The following is a 6,376-nucleotide window of genomic DNA, read 5'->3' on the forward strand; positions in this document are numbered from 1 at the left end:
ATTTTAATGAATTGAAATTGTAACGGTAATTGATTCCGCGAGTAATGCCCTGCGGCAGATCGGTCCCAAAACGACGACCTCGTTCTATGAGCAACAAGTTGCTTCACCATAGAGCGTTTACGAATCGAAGGCTCAGGCTCAGGCTTGGGCTTCAGACTGATGCAGCCATTTTGAAGCCGCGTACGAATCGGAGGCTCCGGATCGGGCTTCGAATTTGAGGCTTCGATTTTGGCTGAAAACAGCGCCAGGCGAAGCCTCCTCAAGAGGTGGCTTCGTCAGGCTTCATGACGTCAGATTCGTGATGATAAATCTTTTTCTTGCGGCAGCCATTAAAATCCTCGGTTACCGTTCAATAAAATTGACAAATTTGGCTCTTTTGATTGTGTTTTACTATTAATAACAACAGTCTTCACCTGATATATCACCCATGAGAAGGCGAACAATTTGCATCAATGATATTAAGGTAAGTTTTGATATATAATGTAAATTTTTATGATAATTTACTTCGCGTTAAAAATGACGTGTGCCCATAAACTTAGTGCTGCATCTAATTCGTGAAAATTGTCTTTTGGTTTTATTCTCAACATTTACTGATGAAGATAAGCTACATTCGGGAATTATTTGACAGGATAATATTTGTGAAAGTAGGGCCTGTCTTCTTAACTTGGTTATGGTTTATTTTTCGTTGGCAGAAAATTTAAATTCCTTGTCTGCTGATTAAAAACGACAGTTGTTTATTAGTTTTTATAATCCCAAGGCCGAGAGCTGGATAGTGATATTATTAGTTATAAATCTTGCGGTTTCGTTTAAGCTGAACCGATTATTTTATATAAACATTACATTGAACACTCTTGTTACTTATGAATAATATTTCGCTTTGTTCCTTTTTTCCAAGAATGTTTTTGTTGTAGGCCTACTTTTTTAATAATAATATTTCATATTGTTTACTTCTGACTGATGTACCGGGTAGTAATTTATTTGAGTTTTCTGAAGGGAAATACATTTCTTGGCAACTAAAAAAAAAGGTTACATGATTACATAAATTTAAATATTAGCCATGAATGAATGAATGATGATACATGTACACCTGCATCAACTTATCAAGCAGAGGCTATATGGGTTGGGTGTTGAGATGGGGGGGACTTTGCTAGAAAAACACCTTTTGCTTGTGGATTAAGGATTCCAACTTTTTTGTAGAAGAGGACTGGCATTCATCAACATTCTTACTTGTATTAACTTTCATTGTACAATGTAGAGTTGGAAGAGTGATTTTGGTGTGAGGAAAACCACCCGGCCGAGGTTCAAGTCAAATAGGGGCAAAAGGATACTTGAACACTGCCCATATCTGTCAGGTACGGTATGAATCACAAAATTGGTTTTTACCCATATACACCAATGTGTGTTATATAAGCACTGTATACTCAGTACTTACCTGAGTTTTGTGAAAACAAACTTCACAGGCAAATTACTCAGGTGGGATTCGAACCCACAACCTTTGCAATTCTAGAGCAGTTTCATGGTAAACTAGACCACCGAGTTTGCCCAGTAGCTGAGGCAGTTTGAATCCTAAATTTTAGCAGCCGGAACTGCAAATGATATTAAAATTGCACCAGGTTACGAGTATTCAGTTTGGTTTTTACTCCGGTAAGTATTGAGTATATAGTGCAAACACCACATCGGTGTTTATGGGTTAAAACCAGAATGAATACTATAAATATCAAGGCTGTGGTATTATTCACTCAGAAAAAGACGACGGTCTAAACCTACCCTTATACACTGTGCGTAGTGTGTAATCACACCGCACGACCCACCCGTATACACTGTCACATTGCTGAAGTAATCCGCACTCGTACCACTAACCGCATGCGGAGGCTGTGTACGGGGGCGTCGTGTCGTGCGATGTGCCGGATGTGGTTAATTTTACGCTCAGTGTACAATGTATACGGTAGTTGCGTTTTTTCGGAGTGACAATTTGACTGCCTTAGCAAGGCTTAGCAAGGCTAACCCGACATCCTTTTGAGATGTTTCCGATAATCAGTGGTGATCTGGAGTTCGAGAGACTTCCAAGTCAATCCCCTCTTGAATGTTAACCTTTGTTTTTTATATCTAAGGGGGGGGGGGGGGGTAATAGAAAGAAAACTCTCTAAACCAACATTAAATCCCAAGAGCTAAAAATCAATTTTGTTTAGATACATTGTACAATGATCACCCAAATGGTATGATAATGCTATAATTTTGCAGTTTATAATGTTGAGGGCTGCATTGATTATTTGATCATACATGTACTCAAGCATTGATTATTTGATTATACTCAAGCATTGATTATTTGATCCTACTCAAGCATTGACTATTTGATCATACTCATAAGATTGTATCTTCTTCTCATTTCAGTTACAAGGATCTGCAGAAAAGCATCAATGTGAGAAGCGTAACATGTGCTAGCCAGTTCCGCATCAAAGCGAAAGACCTGTTAGTTCATTTCAGAACAATATAAGATGTCACCAGTAGTCCTGGGCAACAAGTGAAGTTTACTACTCATCTAGTGTCAAAAACATTGTAGTCACGACTTTGCCACTAGTTGTGACTATTTTAAACTCCTAAGATACATTGCGGCAAGTTGTTTGCCGCAGGCCCAATCAAGTAAAATTTGTGCTAAAAGGATTGAAGTTGTAGGGAACAGGCAAGAGCGACACAATGGGAGACTTTCCAACGCTAGGTGGCAGCAGACTTACCGGGTAAACTTCCATTGTTTACGTAGTTATGAGCTTGCACATAATTCTGCGAACATGGCTTTACCCAGTAAGTCTGCTGCCACCTATCGTCCTAGAAAGTTTCCTAGTCGTGACTATTTTTTAGTAGTCATGGTAGCACGTCGAGTAACGTGAGTAGTTGAAAAATGGTATTTGTAACTCGACAAGGCAATCAATAGTCTCCACTTCGACACTTGTCTGTCACACTAGTCGCTCAGGCTTAGTCATCAGTAGAGGAAATATCACTGGTGATTAAGCAGAAGAAACTTCACCAGTGTCGATAAAGATATAAAGCTCAATTCTAACTCTGTAAAGTAACATAAAGCAAACTGACCTGTCCTTATTTGCAATTTTTTGCTAACAACTATTCTACAGCTGAAAAATACAATTAGAAAAAACTTGACAATTCCGAAATACTAACCTAACAGTTGACGAAATAATCATGTTTCTTGACTTTAAAGTGGAGATCATCATAATTGCAATGAACTTAAAAGTTGTTAAGTAACCTAACATTTTCCCAGCCTAATGGGAGAACACAAACAATTATTTATTAGCACCGTCTTTGTAATCTTAAAAAAAGTTATTTAAACAATCAATTGCTGTAAATTGATACTTCTTTTGTTTAAAAGTAACTCAATTTATGATAAAATAAAGTTTTCATTGTAGTGCAGTATAGCTTGTATGCAGTTTTTGCTTGATAGTCAGAGTAATGTTGTTTTTATTCTAAAAGAATACTATAGTTTTCAAATAACAGAACATACCTTTCGAAATTTCCCTGCTTTCCAGTTTCAATGCAAGGCATGTTGTTGACATATATTACAACAAAATAAAGCTATGTTTTCAGAACATTTTTGGTCCGTTTCGTTGTTGATGAAAACAACCATCATTTGTTGGCTTTCACTAAAATAAGTCATTTTACAATCAAGTGAAGCTAAAAAGTGGGCTGCTCTAAGTTATTGAGGTATTTTTACAATATTAAACCATCAGAAAGCAAATATGCGTTTGTTACAATACAAATGGTATGATTATGTGTTTTGTGGTGGTGTTATTTTTTTTTTTTTTTACTATCATTAAATAAATGCCTCACACACAAAAAGCAGACGACGCACGTTTGTTCTCGTGCATTATTATTTCCCCCATGATCCACTACGAGGGCCACATGAAGCCTAATCCCGTGAAGCCGAAGTGTTCGAAACAATTTCGTCGCCATGTTGTTTATTGTGAAGCCTGAGCCTCACTGAGCCGGAGCCTGAAAATCCCAAGCCTGAAGCCTCAAGCCTGAGCCTTCGATTCGAAAACGCTCATAGTCTGTATCGACGTGTTCGGCTACAAAAGCCATATAGCCTCAGCGTGTGACGTTTAAAGGCATGGGATGAACACCATGGTGGTAACAACTCAAAATAACTATAAGCGTAAGCAACGGGGAGCTGTTGATAGAATCAAACATTGTAAGAAACAGCTCCCTCTGAAGTTACATATTTTTGTTTAAAGAGGTAATTTCTCACTCAAATAATAAAATACTTCAGCTGAAGCCTTTTGTCATGCGTCTGAACGCACACAAACAATGGTATGCAAACAAGGGTGTTTTATCTTTCATTGTTCTCTTGCAACTTCGATGACCAAATGAGTCAGAATATTCACAGATTTTTTCAGCTTCATTTTTGCCTTTGATTACTAGAAGAGGTTACACCAAAAGGGTGTAGTTATTAACAGGGGTGCTCCAGAAAGGAGGTTAAATCAATATGTCATAAAATATGGCTGAGGCATGTCTTCCCGTTCCCCCAAATGGATCATCAGTCAATAAATGGGACAATAAAAAGTTCCTCGAGTTATCGAACGGCCATGCCTTGGGGCAGTTTTATTTTCATACAATATAATTTTCAATAAAATGGGTTCATGACATAGTTTGCACTTGGATAACATAACGTTGTGGTGATAACGGCTGGAATGGGGAAAATCAACATCTATACGAACTGAGATTGATTTTACAGCGTATTATTGAGAAAGGAATTCGAGTAATGAAGTTTACCACCTGCAAAAAGCAGTGATGATAGATATGTATTTGCAGGTCTTCGAGGCCGGTCTAGATTTCTTGTAATGGTGTCTACTGTTTTGGGTCAATGTTTGACGCCCGGGTTCTGTCTTATTCTTGGTGTCGAACATCTTGGTATCTTTGTTTGTCGGTGTCGAACTTGTGGATACAGTTTTACCCGTGATGTCAGACATTAGTTTTGGCCTCGACAGATTCAGTTTCTGTATCCATGTTCCATCTGGAGTCGATCTGCCCCTCGGTGTCGAAGGTTTTTTTCGTAACTAGACCTCTGTCGATCACTATGTCTCGCCTGTAGCCTTGTATCTTTGTCCGATTTGCGGATCTCAGCAACGACAAGTAGGACTAAAAGTATTTGTTTGTGAGAGTTAACCAATTTGACGAGAGTGTGTGCTGATCGTAATCTCTCAAAATACCACCCTATCCTGGTGTACCGTGTTCGTAAAATCACTATTTATTTATTTACTTACTGAATTGTTTCAAAATCTTTATAGAGGTTCCAAATATTTCAGCACAATATTTGCGTTACATTATGGTCCTTTGTCTTAACGATGAGAATAAGGGGAAACCGTTACTTTAAAAAAGTATACTTGCAGTCAGAGTAAAATGATTTAACAGATCAACAGACCAACAATAACAATTATTAAAATAAGCTTAAACATTGATTTGTTTATAAGTAAACTACCACAAGACTATGCATTCTAGCTTAGCAGGTTAGTTGTTCCATTTAGTAATTAAAAGACTATTCAAAACCTTCAGTTTGTCTTGTATTGGACCCATGTCTATCAAAGCACATCTAAAACTTACTACAAGTTTGTCCAATTTGAGATTGTCATGCTTTCGACATGCTTAAACTCCTCCTCCTCAACGTGACCCACAGTCACAACCGTCCTCCGCGGTTGTGAATCTGGTCGGTAGTCACGTAGGCCCCTACGCCTACGTCCACTCCAACGTTGCATCACATCAGGCGGAATAAATTTGTTTGAAAACATTATTTGAATTCATCTACGGACAATTATTTCGAAGGATGTTTCCCTCCCCGAAAACAATTTGGATAAGTACCACTGGGTTCACAGCCCCCTTTTACGACAAAATCTCCTTAAATGATTGGTTTTTCTTCTCCAACCATTCAAACCTCGGGATGGTGCTCTATAAAATTAAATCCCACCAACCCCCAAAGGGGAAAATATGTTCAAATACCTCCACACCTCCAGTGCGACGAGGCTCACTCTACCCTCACAATACTACTGCCTCTCCCAGTAGATTTCAAGGCAGACAGCCTGCACTCTTCTACCGGGTCTCACGGGACGAGTTGCTGTTGAGCGCCACCGGTTAGAATCTGCCCCGGTTTATAAGAATGAACTATCGACCCAAATGGGTAGTATTATACGACCTCAAGAGCATGACAAGTACAGGTTCCAATTTCGACACTTAAGTGAAGTAGGTTGCACTTTTTCCCCATCTACTACTCATACACTCTACACCGTGGTCTTCTCAACATCATTGCTGATGCCCGGCACATTATAGGCCTAGTATTGTAGAATATTATTAATAACTGAAGGGATTTTTTAAAGAT

General features: G+C 38.6%; 1 long non-coding RNA gene across 1 annotated transcript; it reads left to right on the forward strand.

The window, feature by feature from the left end:
• Positions 1-278: 278 nt before the first annotated feature.
• On the forward strand, positions 279-3,763 carry LOC117293218. Its single transcript, XR_004519385.1, has 3 exons — positions 279-463; positions 1,256-1,352; positions 2,392-3,763. It is a non-coding gene; the product is annotated as an uncharacterized LOC117293218 (long non-coding RNA).
• Positions 3,764-6,376: the final 2,613 nt, after the last annotated feature.

The sequence above is a fragment of the Asterias rubens genome, chromosome 8 (genome assembly GCF_902459465.1).
Source record: "Asterias rubens chromosome 8, eAstRub1.3, whole genome shotgun sequence".
Classification (NCBI taxonomy): Eukaryota; Metazoa; Echinodermata; class Asteroidea; order Forcipulatida; family Asteriidae; genus Asterias; species Asterias rubens.